Source organism: Camelus dromedarius, chromosome 9, assembly GCF_036321535.1.
Source record: "Camelus dromedarius isolate mCamDro1 chromosome 9, mCamDro1.pat, whole genome shotgun sequence".
Taxonomy (NCBI): Eukaryota; Metazoa; Chordata; class Mammalia; order Artiodactyla; family Camelidae; genus Camelus; species Camelus dromedarius.
Genome location: NC_087444.1, coordinates 65,883,083 through 65,897,052, shown reverse-complemented (window position 1 = coordinate 65,897,052; position 13,970 = coordinate 65,883,083). Strand labels below are relative to the sequence as shown.

The 13,970-nt window shown below is 39.4% G+C and overlaps 1 long non-coding RNA gene across 1 annotated transcript; it reads right to left on the bottom strand.

Moving 5' to 3' along the window:
- Nucleotides 1-11,966: 11,966 nt before the first annotated feature.
- On the bottom strand, nucleotides 11,967-13,672 carry LOC135322113 (uncharacterized). The gene is made up of 2 exons (XR_010382421.1): nucleotides 12,251-13,672; nucleotides 11,967-12,164 (listed from the first exon to the last, which is right to left on the bottom strand). It is a non-coding gene; the product is annotated as an uncharacterized LOC135322113 (long non-coding RNA).
- Between the last annotated feature and the right edge of the window lie 298 nt (nucleotides 13,673-13,970).

Below are 13,970 nucleotides of genomic sequence, written 5' to 3'. Positions count from 1 at the left end.
AGAAAGACCGAACTATGTGCTGTATATTAAAATGTAAAAACACAGGTAGATGAAATATAAACAGATGACAAAATGTGTACCGTGCTGTCTGGTGGTTGCGATGTGAGGGTGATACCAACCCTCCCTACTCACCCAAAATTTGGTTCAGATGTCCAGACTGAAATTTGACATAACGAGGCTTTCCTAGGGAGAGCAGGGAAGATTCCCAAGCTAGTCCTAAAATGGCTTGAGAGAGCAAGGATGGGTGTCAGGCTTTGGTGGTTATTGTGGTTAGGGGATGGGTCAGGTTGGGGTTCTGTATGTGAGCTAAGGCTTGCATGGTTTAAACTTCCTGCCAGCACCAACAGAGCCAGCATCCTAAGTTTTCTTATAGGCTTGCCCAGGTATGGGGCAAGAGTGGGGAAAAAGGGAGTGGGTCTAGGAAGTTGTTAGCAGTAAGACATCAGAAATGGAATCTGACCCTATTACACATGCAAACACTAAGAAGAAAATGCGAGTGGCTATATATGAAAGTAGATTTCACAGCATGGAATATTATAGTGATAAATAGGGACAGATCATCAGAAGTCATAACAATTCTGCCAGCTTCAAAATACTTCAGTGTTTTTCAAGAAGCTTTTTATCATTTTCACTGCCCTAAAGAATCTTTTTAGATATTTTTTTCTAACTGCCTCCCCTCTGTGAAATTTTAATACCATTATCTATTTATAGTCTGTTGCCCTTTGGAGGGCCACAAACCATTGTAATATCTAAGGTTTTCTTTTTTTCATTTTCCCTGGAACCAATTTTGCTCCCTTAGGAGCAATATCACCCCCACTGAGAATGCATGAAGTACATGAAGCAAAGCTGACAGACCTGAAAGAAGCAATATAATTACAGCTTAAGATATAAATACCTCTCCCTCAGAAATGGAGAGAACAAAGGGAAAGAAAATCAGTAAGACCATGGAAGGCTTGAAAACACAATCAATTTTATCTAGTTCATCTTTATAGAATATTTTACATGAAACATTCACCATGATAGACCCTATTTACTGGGCCATAAAACAAGCATCAACAAATTAAGAAGAACTGAAATCATAGCGTATGGTCTCTGACCACAGTAGAATTAACTTAGAAATCAAAAACATATCTCTAAATTCCCCAAATATTTGGAAATTCATCACATTTCCAAATAATCAATGAATCAAGGCAAAAATCCTAAGGTAAATTGGAAGATATTTTGAACTGAATGTTACTTAAGACAACATGTCAAAATGTGTGGAATGCAACTAAAGCACCGTTAAATTTTATCCCTTTAAATCAGGGCCTAAAACAATGATCTAAGCTGTCACCCTAAATAACTCAAAAGAGGAAAGTGAATTAAACTCAAAAGTTTGTAAAAGGAAAAAATTAAGACTAAAGCAGAAATCTGTGTAATACATAACAGGAAAAATAGAGAAAATGAGTGAAGCCAAATGCTGATGTATTAAAATAATAAAATTAATAAACTATAGCTATATATACTAATTTCAAAAATGGAAGACACAAATTGCACCAATATAAAAAATTAAAAAGAGGCTCCATCACTACAAATTCCACAGACATTAAAAGGACAATTAGAGAACATACAATTTTATGCCAACCAATACAGTAGGAGAGAACACGTCCCAACTCCTAAGACCAGCATTATCCACAATCAAAGGCACTATGAGAACAGAAAACTACACACTAACATCCTTCATGAAGCTAGATATAAAATCCTTCATAAAATATTACAAAACTAAATCTAGCAATATTTTGAAAAGATGATACCTCAAGACCAAAAAGAGTTTATCCCAGGAAAGCAAAGTTGATTTGGTATTCAAAAGTCAGGCTGTATAATTTATGTGAAAAGGTGTCTAAAATCAAGGATGTAAGCTACTACTTAAAGTATGAGGGGAAAAAACACATAATCATCTCAGTAAATGGGAAAATAATTAAATTCAATGCCTATGATAAATCTGTTTATTAGCAATCCAGGGAATTTCCTCAACTTCAGGAAGAGTATCTTTGAAAAACTTACAGCTACCATCACCTTCAATGGTGAAAACCTGAATGCTTTTTACTCTAAGATCAAAAACAAAGAAAGGATGCCCCCATCACCACTTCTGTTTATCACTGCACAGGACACAAGCCAGAACAATAAGGCAAGAAAGAGAAGTTAAAAGGCTACAGATTAGAAAGAGAACTATCTTCATTTGTAGGTGACATGACTATGTACATAGTAAATCCTAAAGAATCTAAAACAAAAACCGTTAATTTAACAAGTTCACTGGGTACTTGTATTAGCTCAAATTTGGGGAAATTTTGGTCTATACTTCTACAGCTATTTTTTTTCTCTACTCTCAGTTATATTTTAAATCCTATCCTCTAGTTCACTAAGGATTTTCAATTCTTTTAGTTGGGGTAATTTCTGTTAACCTGACTTCCAGTTTATTGGTTTTTATTCCCTTATGTTCATTTGCTGTTAAACCTATCCAGTGCATTTTATATTTCATATACGGGGCTTTTTCAGTTTGCATTTCCTTATCTTTCCTGAATACTCTGTCCCTTCACCCATATTTCCACCTTTTCTTGTAGATTTGTAAAACTATGTATCATCATTATTGTAAATTTCTTATCTTCTAATTTCAACATAGGGGACATGTATCAGTCTGTTTCTGTTGACTAGTTTTTATCTTCCTTATTGGTTACATTTTCCTATTTCTTCTCAGGAAAATTTAATATAATATGTTATCAAGATGCTGGATCCTTTTTCTTCCTCTGAAGTTTGCTGAGTTTTAATCTAGTGTAGGTGGTTAAGTTACTGAGGGTCATGTCGATTCCTCTGTCAGGTTGCCTTTAAGTTGTTTAGATTATTTCTACTTCGTTCTCAGCTTTGCCTTAAGTTATATGGAGTTGCTCTAAGCCTTGGGATGCAGCCTTTACCCCTAATACATGGCCATTCTAGGGTTTACAACAGGAAGACCAAAGTTTTAACCAGGTTCTTCTAACGTGGCACAGGACTGGAATTTAAAACTGTTTTTCCAGAGCCAAGTAGTTGCTGAAATCTTTGCTCAGTTCTTTCAGTGTTCCAGCTTTCTTTTCCTTTTGTGCTCCTTGCAGTCTTACCCTGCAAAAATGTAGTAAGCCAAGGTTTTGAGCAGGGGTTTATGCTAACATCAGGGCTCTTCTATGCTTCCTTCATTCTTGGATTTTTCCTGAATTTACAGCAGTCTGGTATCCCTGAACTCTGTCTCTGATTCTTCCGTGCAGGGTAACTCCTGCTTTCTCCTTGAGATCTGTCCCCTTGTGCTGCATGAACTACCAGAGCACACAGTGGAAAGCTTGGATTAATGTAGATCTCACTGCAGTATGGTTTCTTTCTTTCAAAGGTTTATTCATTACAGTTTCTGCCTGCTTTTGATCATCCATTAGTGCCTTCAAACCACTTTATAATTGGTCCATAGTTATCATTGTTATCAGCTGGAAGGTTATTTTGATACCAACTTCTTTGCCATTACCAGGAAAAAAATAAGAAAGAATATATGTATGTATACGTATAACTAGAACATTATGCTGTACACCAGAAATGGATAAAACATTGTAAGCTGACTATACTTAAAGAAAAAAAATGTTTTAAATCATTTGAGTTTTAACAGACTCCAAAGTAATCCACTGGAAAAGAAAAATCTTCAGTAAATTATACTGGGACAAGCAGATATTCTTCTAAACAATTAATAAATCACAACCCCTACCCACATAACCCCCAAAATAATTTTAGATGGCTCATGGGCCTAAGCATAAAAGCTAAAGCTTCACCAAAATAAAAAATCTTCATTCAAAAATGTTAAAAAACAAACAAACAAACAAAAAACTCCATTGGCAAAAATCCCCATTAAAACAATGAATATGGAAAAAAAAAAAAAAGACTCTGAATAGGGAAGCCATGGTAGAGGAAAAGGGGAATATTCACAAAATATAGCTTATAAAACACTCAATTCCAGAATATATAAATAAATATAAATAGTTTTTTGACCAAAAAACAAACAAAAAACCCCAAAACAAAAAAATGGGGAAAGATTTGAACATGCTGCAAAAGAAGATACACAAATGGCCAATTAGCACATGAAGAAGTGTTTAACCCCCAAAAGTCATCAAAGAAATGCAAAGTGAAAGCAAAGTGAGGTACCACTGCACACCCAGCAGGCTGACTGACATTAGGATACTGGCAACACCACATGTCAGTAGAGATGTGGAATAATTAGAAATGTCAAATGTTGCTGGTCGAAGTACAAAAATGGTATAATCACTTTGGAAAATCTAACAGTTTCACTTACTACAACCTATTATGATGCAAACGAAGAAACAAGCCATAGTATATTCATGCAACAGAATTATTTCCAATAGATCTATGAGGAAAGTTTCCAGTGAAGAGCTAACATAAAAATAGAAACAGAAGGGAAAAAAAAACTTAAGACACTTAAGACATACCATTATGAAGCAATGCCACAAGAATTTTAAAAAACAGCAAATAAGAAAAAGCATTTATAAACTAAAAATAAGATAGCTGAACCAAATATTCAAAAGATTTGGAAGATAAAGGAAATATCCCACAAACTTATTTTTTTAAAAAAGTGAAAGTAAAATGGAAAAGAATATCTGATAATCAATTTACTACCATATGACCAACAAGATTCTCAGGAAAGTAGAAATCCTAAATAGTAAAAAAAAAAAAAAAAAAAAAAAAAAAAAAAAAAAATTCCTAGAATGGAAAAAAATGCAACTTTGTGTTAAAAAGGTGCAGAAGGCCTAGCACAATGAATCAAAAAATTACATAACAGGGCACAACTCTTTCAAATTTTAAAACGCCAAGGATAAATGAAAGATTCTAAAATCTACTAGAAAGACTAAGAAAAAAGTCGCAAAATACTGGTGTTAACAACAATATTACAAGCTGGAGGACAACGACAACATCTTCAAAATTCTGAAAGAAACATTTTCCCAACTCAGAATTCTGTATCTAGCCCAATTATAAATCAAAAGGGAAGACAGACCAAAACATTTTCAGTATTTTAAACTGCAGAAAAATGATCACTTTGGAAAACTTTGCAGGAAATGTCTGAAGCATGTGCTTCATCAAAGAGTAAAGCAAGAAAAACATAAGTTCTAATAAAACAGAAAAGGAAGGCAAATTCCTAGAATGATAGCAAGGACATGTCCAGAACAGCGGTGCACCAGGCACGGAGAGGGACACAGGTCCAACTTGGAGCAGGATGGAACACTGACCGGGCAGAGAGGTGTGTGGACAAACATGCAGGAGAGCTTCTGTATAGCATGAAATGACTTAACCAAACATACAAAGAAAACTAAGGCAATAAAATATTAGTTACTCTAGGGGAAAAAAGGTGTAGGAAAAAGGGGAACACTGTAGCACAGCAGTAACTAAACTTTATAGTGACAATAATGAAAAGACAGAGTGTGGATTAAGCCAAAATACTATATAGGGGTGATAAGGGAAAAGCGCCAAAGTATTTTCTGTTCTGCTATAATAAATAATTAGTACACCTGAAATAAATAAAATATTCTATGTTGATTTTTACCATTTTTTTAAAAAGACAAATTATACTGTTTAAAATTTCCATATATGCACATTATCCAGAAATATCAAAGTAAACTACTAGGGAAAAAAGGGTAAGGCATTAAAGGCATTTGACTAATATACATCATTTTCAGACTTTAACATTATATAACTTTTTTAAAAGAATGTCTGTGTTACTTCAACATAAAATTTTTATGTTGAGAAACAAAACAAAAAATTGGAAGTTTTTGTATTGGGGCTACAACAAGTAGTAAGACAAAGTTCATGCCTCAGTGAGTTTCGATTGAAAGAAGAAGACAAGTAAACAAATAAGCTTATATGATGACAGGGATAACTGTTACTCAGAAAAATGGTAAAGACAGAGACTGAGTGTCGGGGTGGTAAGAGTGGTCAGGGAAGGAAGGCAGGCAATGTATATGTGTATGTATCTATCTTTAGTAACCTTGAAAAAAGGCTATTTTAGTATTCTTATCAATCTACGGCACAAGTGAGCTAAAGCCATTTCATTCTCTTCATGACTTATTAAGTCCAGGAAAAAAAACCACACCATATTAGCAGTAACAAATTGGCCATAAAAGACTGCCTTTTTTTAGGCCTGGGCATTAAATGCAAAATGAAACTAGTTGAGTTTTTAAATTGGCTTCAACTACTGAGAAAACATTCTGTTAAAAGAATGCCTAAAACTTTACCTATTGCTGGCCCTTTGTGTGTGGGTCAATTTTCTCTCTTCAGAAGGCATCACATCTGAGTCACTCTGACTCACAACAGGTTTTACAACTTCTCGGCCCTTTGGACTTGCAAGTTTTAGTTGTCTCAGAACCACTTCTAGACTAGTTACGGACAAGCAACATAGTACATGGAACCAAAAGCATTCAGTTTTCCAGCACTGAAGAGAGGAATAATCGGTTTGCAATGAAGATTTCCAGGAAACCCGTGAATCTCTACAGGACAACATATTCCCGAGTCCTGGTGAGCAGGCGAAACAAGAGAACGTGAAGGCGCACGGGCTTAAAGAGCAGGGCAGAAAACAAAGCAGCACTAGTTTTAAAAAGTTGATAGGTTTGGAGGCAGACACTTATCCTCAGGCAGGACACTTAGGATGCTTAACGAGAGACGAAAAAGGCCCTGCACGTGCCTCCAGGTAGCATTAGGTGCTTTCCGCTTTCCTTCCCTAAAATCCCCAAATTCTTGGTTTGGCTCTTGGGAGACCAAATGCCCCTTTTCTGACTCTCCATTTCTCCCCGTCATCACGTCTCTCCAGCATCTACTCCCAGCATTAAATACTGAGTTTTTACCCTACCCTCTTGACTAACTCACTGACTTCTCTGCGTCTCAGAACGCAAGTGTCCTCAGAGAGCCCTGCCTCCCGAGCTGTCCCCTTCGGCGGCCAGACCCACTTCCTCCAGTGCCAGCCGTTGGGCAGCTCCATCCTTCTTACCTTGGTTACAGAAGAGGCTCCACGGTTTGGCGAAGATCAGCCCCATCACGAGCACCTGGGCGGGCCTCGGGGTCCCTCAGCAGCAGGTGCCTCTGCGCGGGGCCCGCACCGCGGCGCTGGCCACAGGGATCCGAGGAGAAGCCGACTGGGACCGCGCGGGGAGGGCACTGGCTGGCCGGGAAGCCGCGACCCGCCACCCTGCTACCCGTCAGGAGGCGCCGCGCCGACTCGCTGCCCGAGAGTCCTTCGTTCGAGCCCACTGAGCCCAACGCCGACCCGCAGTCCCCTTAGTCTGAACCCACCCACCCACCGGAGCCTCAGCCAGTCCCAAGCCCGCCTCCGCCCCGCCTCCCCCGCTTATCCCGGAAGGACGGGGCCGGACGTCGGCGGGCTGATGTCGCCCCCCCGCCTCCGACGCGGCGTTTCCTCGGTTTCACTTTCTGCGGGCGGGCTCCCCGCCTCCGGGTGGCGGGACGGCGGGGGGGGGGCGGGGTGCGCTTGCGAGTCGCGGAGTTTGCCTGGGTGAGCCCTTCTTCTCTCATCGCTGTTCCGAAGTCCTTTCGCTTTCTTGAGTCGCTGCTGGCTGGCAGGTGCGTCCCTGGCCCCTCAGCCTGGGGGCAAAGTGCAGTTTCTCTGGCTCAGCCGCCGCCGTTTGCCACCTTTCTGCTGCACAGAAAGGAGTGTTTCAGCTGTTACCCGGTTCAGGCTGGGAGGCAGGCCTGGGGTTTGCCGTGATTTTTAATTTTGAATAGGGTTGATTGGGATAGGATCCATGGAATGCCAGCAGCCACAGAGTTCATGTTTGTGAATAACCTACAGTCCCCCAGTTTTACTAAGTATTTGGTATTTTTCAGGATCCCAAATCCACAAAATAAAACTTACTTTCTCAAGTGTTGAAAGGAAGTAATTTCCTTTAATTAAAGGGGAATCCTAGGAACAGCTGTCTCCTGTTCAACATAATGGGAAGAAAATCTACAAGTGCAGTACTTGGAACAAGGAACTATTGTAAACTTACTTACCCAAGTACTTGGGGGGACTGGCTGCAGCTGGAATTGAATTCAGTTTATTACTCATTTAAGTCAGAGGTGTGTGTTAAATATACATGCCAATTCGCTGCTAAATGGTTTCAGTTCCATTTTCCTTTGCGTGGTTAGGTTCTACTCTCTTTATCGCCCTTCATTTAGCTTATCATCATCATCACTTCTTACTTTTGGGGATTTTTTTCCACACTTCTGTTTTGGATTAGCAATGCATTTCAAAAAATAAACTTTTTGTGCTTTATCAAGTGTGTGTTTCTTTTATGTTGTAGTTTGTCATAATGGATTCAGAGTATTAATTCCCAAATGGCCAGAAACAAATGTCTCAAGGTCTTTTCAGAAATAAATAGGAAATACCATTTTAATTACTCTGAGCTTCTGGAGAAGAAGGAAATAAAGGAAGTAAATAACTGCCTTGCAATATAGGAAAGTACTTCGCAAATATCTCAATTTGGGGAGGTGGTGTGGCAAGATAGCATTTAGAGAGAATGTTTTACCTGAACTACAGCTTCTGCAGTGCCTGCAGGTTGGAGGGGGCTGATATATTATTTCTGTTTTCTGTGTAACTGGGAACTGTTGCCCTAAATTACTTTCCAAAGGTTATAGATTTTAGTCAAATCCTCACGGAGAGGATTAGATGGATAGGAAACCAGTCACAGAATCTGTAATAAAATTTTTTTAGCCAAGGTCCCTCTTTCTGAGAGTATCTACAACATGAGTATTATCTAAGAAGTCATAAAATTCAGTATCTGCTAAATGGCCTCACATTTCAAATGTCCAAACATTATTTTATTTTAATAATGAGCCAAGTGGTACCACTCCAATAATGGACTTGAAGTAGGTTTAAAAAAAAAACTTTTATGAATCTTAGTAAAGATGTAAAACTCAAGGAAAATTGAAAGTATGTTGGATTAAATTTCTTGACACTGGAATAACACTGGAAAATTTAAGTGACCTCTTGCCTTTTTGATAATCCTGCAGACAACTATAATATTTTCTTGAAGTATAGGACTCCATGCAAGGCCCTTCCTTTACTTAAGAAACTTTAATTGCTATTTCTGACTTCTTTCCAGACATCTCTATGTGGATGCCCAGTTCACAGTCAAATGATAACTATCTGAACGTGAGCTTAGTGATGTTTACTCCTGTTAAATCAAGATTTATTGAAATCTTCCTTTATATCATGTTCTTTGCAAGACAAAGTGAGTGAAAAATGAATTAGCCATACACTTATCTTCCAAGTGACTTTCAGTCCACTAGGGATGGGTAGGAGGGACAGAAAGCATGTTTTTTTTTTTAAAAAAAATCACATTGTGTGGTAAGGGCTAGAATGGAAACTTTTGCAAGTAATTCTTTTTCTAAATGTTCATAGCATCTTATCTTTTCCTCTCTCATGGCATTATTACTTTTACCATTTAATACAGTCATTTGTCACTTCTATGACTTCAGATTTTTTTGAGGGGTGAGACATGGATATTATGTTGTGTGCTTTAACACAATTTTTTGAGCAGTTTTAGGATTACTGCAAAACTGGGGGGAAGGGACAGAGATATTTGGTGTGCTCCTTCCTCCCCCTCCCCCACAGCTTCCCTTATTGGTAACATTCCCCCAGCAGAAGGCTGCATTTGTTACCATTGCTGCACCTGCATCCAAACATCACAATCACACCAAGTCTGCAGTTTGCATTAGGAATCGTTCTTGGTGTTGTACTGTCTTTGAGTTTGGACAAATATATAATGACATGTATCTACCATTAGAATATCATAGGATATTTTTACTGCCCAGAAAATCCTCTGTTCTCTGCTTAGTCATTCCCATCCCCCCCGTAATATCTTTTTAAAAGCTCTCCAACACATTTAGCTGAGTGCCTTGCATGGGAAAGTAACAGTAAAAAACAACAGCAGTAACACCTTTAGCAACAAAAGTCACTTAAATGTTGCTAACTATGTGTTAGTCTCTCTTCTAGGGTTTTGTCCCTGTTACTTCATTTAATCCAAACAACAACTCTGTGAATCGGGCACTAACATTATCCCCTTTCAAGTGATGAAAAGACTCAGGCACAAGTTAAGTGGAATAACTTGCTCAAACTCACCTAGCTCCTAGTGCAGAGTCCACAGCTGGACAGCAGGTAGTCAGTAAACACTCACTGAAGAGATAATAAATTAATATTAGGTAGCTGTTTAAAGAAAAACTTAAACACAGAAGTCTTGGAAATTCTACATCTGATACTAATGCATTTTCCTTTGGTGTTGGGACTGCATCATTTGTGGAGACTGTAACAAACTACCTCTGCATTAAAGGATTTTATTTATGTCTGGTGGGGAGCTCCTCAGTAGTGTCTCTGCCCTAAGACACGAAAGATCAACATATTTTACCCCTAGCAGTTCTTTGGTTTTGTTGTCCTGTTTTTCAGATCAGATTGTCGTCAAAGGATGGATGCTTCATTGCCATGCTGTACTTCTTGTGTTTTACATGGAAACTTCCCCACTGCTCTGAATATAAACCAGTGTTACCGGCAGCACATAACAACTGACTTTACAAATTAATGGAACGCACCAAACTGGAAGTCATTTGGAAACCTGGACCCTGTTGGCCTTCTTAGTCTTTTACCTTCAGGCCCTAAGATAATCATAGCCTGTTGGAGTTAGAAGGGGCTTTGGATCATGTGATCCAACCATCTCCTTTTCCAGACAGCAGGCTCCAGTTCAAAGCAGCTCTGACCCACCTGAGGCCACACTATAAATTAAGGGAGGACAGAAATGAGGACAATCCCGTTTAGAGATGAGATGGTCATGCATGAAACAACCGGAGACATGTTTTGAGGACAGCATGAGCTGTTACCATGAAAAAAATTAGCCATTCTCTGTATTCAACTACTCGATGGGGGCTGGGGAGGACAACACAGGGCACAGGGTACTATGTACCAGGCAGACTGATGGGATCCACACCAGTGACAGAAGCTAGATTTTGTGGGATCGCAGAGGAATAAGCGGTGCACTCTGGCTGTTGTGTTCAGGGAAGCTGCCGTTTATTCATCTGATCTGTCATTTTTATCTAGCATATGCTCTGAGCATTACTCTGTATGCTGGAGAATTGGTGAACATGCTTTGTCCTCATGGGATTTATATCCTTATTGAGATACACTGGTCTTCATTTATTTCTGTATCATTAACAATGAAAATACAGAGACTTGGCAGGGAGTGCGGTTTGGCATCTGCTCGAAATGGAATGGTTTTTAATAGCTTTGAAGTCAATACATTGTTTTCAAAGCACTTTATTCCCCTTCTTTCATTCTTCCTACCCCTCCCCCCAGCTCTTTCTTACTGGACATACTGAGCTGTACTCGGCTCGTAGATAATTCACAAAATATCAATGTTGATATCATTTCCATTCTGTTTACTAAATCAGTGCATGGTGAAACCATTTTTTTCTGTACCTTAATAGGAGAATCAGAATGCTCTACAATGCTGTATAATGGCTTAGAAAGTTGGAATCAGAATGTGTAGGGGGATTTTTTTCAAGGAGGCTGTAGACTCTCACGTTCATTACATTTCTTAATTCTAATGGGAAGGAAGGAGGAAAGAAAAAGGAGACTTTTAGTTATTTGCTTTCTTAATGTGGTTTCTTTGACAGAATAACGCTTCTATATAAGCTCAAAACAAGCCCAGAGGAGGGGTGAAATTAGAAAACAGATATTTAGGATTTTAGGTCAATACCATATGTATCACGTGAGGCTGCACACATTTTAAAAATTTACTGAGATTTTTAAAGGATTTTCCTAAGTCCATTAACTGTTTTATTATATTGTCCGTTTTCCAAAAATTAAGAATAAAGCAACATTTCCTGTCAGTGAGGAGACTGAACAGAGTGGACGCACTTGAGGCTATGCCTAACTCCTTAAGACATTTAATTTTAAGCTTAAATCCTAATAAGCAACATCTGAGGATTTTTTTTAACCTCCCTCCATGTTTGCTGGGATGGCCATGGCCAGTTTGCCCACCGATCTGTTCCCAGCCTCTCTCTTGCTTGGCAGAGGTGTCAGCATTCTCAGGCTGATTTTCCCAGGTGATGTTGGCTTCCAGCTGTGCCTGGCAAATGGAGGTTGGGTGGGTAGTTAGAGGGCAGTGGGAAGGAAAAGCCAGGGTCCCCCCACCTGCTCTCTCCCCTTTCCCACCGTGATCCACCCCTGCTGGCTGCTCTGTCCCCACAGGGGTCCGCTTTGTGCCTGGCAGGCTCACTGTTGCTTTAGCTGCTGCTGGGTGGCTGGCATCCCTGGGCTCTGATAACATCACTTCCCTCTGCTCACATGCAGGAGTGGGAGGGGCTGTTTCTGTGCTAACGTCTGCGTTACTTCCTCTTCCCCGGTTTGACTGCTGCAACCTTCCAAGTGCCACTGTAACCAATGTTATTAAATCAATTCTGTTTCAAATATTTGGAGTGGTGTCTGTCTTCCTGAATGGTCTTGCCAGTAGTATGATGATGACTTTCAGAGTTTTCTTTATTCTAGCAAAGAAGCAGAATCCCTTTCTTTGGGGCGTACCAACTGGAATGGGGTGAAGAGTTTTCCTCCAAATTCATGTCTACCTGGAATCTCAGTATGTGACCGCACTTGGAAATAGGATCTTTGCAGGTGTTAGTAATTACTGAGGTCATACTGAAATAGAGGGAGGTCCCCAGTCCAGTGACTGGTGTCCTTCTAAGAAGGCTGTGTTACTACGGAGGATGGGTTGAAGCTGAGTTTGGATTTAAGTTACACAGTCTGTCTCTGGCTCATCTTTGTTTCAAGGGTATGGCTCTCCCAGACATCTGGTTTACAGCCTGGTGAGTCCTCTTTTTCTTTGGAATGAAATACTGTTGTGACTCTAGTTCTGTGCTTCAGAGCCAAATCTCCAGGCTCACACCCTGTATATTTTCAAAATTTGACGAATACTGAAAGAAAAACTTCACAGTGTGCTTAAAGCAACTTTTTGTTTCTCTAAGCATTGAGAAACTGAGAATTTCTGTCTGCTTTTAGGAGGTTTTGACCTGTCTTCTTTTACCTTTACAGCCCCAGAAAACAGGAAGTAACCTGTTGACTAGATGAACTGTTGTTTTGGTTCTCTCAAGTTCCCTATTTGCTACCCTGTTTCTTCTAAGGGTAGTCAAAGCTTTTTCACTTTACATTTTCCCCTTAAAGTCTCTGTGCTAAGGCAGACTTCAAGTCTGGACAAATTAGATCTTGAGTCTACAACAGAAATTTGAAGGCTTTTCTTTACCTCAGTCCACATCATTCGCCATTCAAAAGAATGTGTACAGACCTTTTACACTGAGGAGGTAGAGGACTGTGTGGATGGTGATAAAAGAAACGGTGTTATTTTTTTTCCCCTTGAATTTGTTTTCAAATCCCCTTTTGTGGTAGTTCACACATTTCCATTGTGCAGATGATGTTGGCAGGGATGACAGATTTTTAACACTGAAATGGTGTGAAATTATTTCTGATAAAACCTGGAAAACAAATCTTTCCAGCACAGCCACTTGCCGAGTGTGAAGGTTTCAAGTCCTTGAAGCTGTACCTTCTTGATACCTCCTTGTACTTTAATACATTGCATTGGAACCGTCTACTTAGGGTTCTCAGTCCAGAGAAAAAATAAAACTTCCTCAAGGACAATAACCATTCCTTTTCACCTTATATCCCCAGTACCTAAACACAGCTGTCATGTCGTCAGCACTCAAGAGATGTACAGAGATTTACCTTGATGAGAAAGAAGCAAAAGTTGTTGTTTTGGGATCCGTTAGCTAAAGATTTTTAACAGTTTAGGTCCTGTGGCTCTTCCGTATGAAGAGCAAAATATAAAAAGAAGAGAGTTTAAAAATTTATTCACCTCCCCAAGCCCGCATCATCTCTCCAAAGCCAC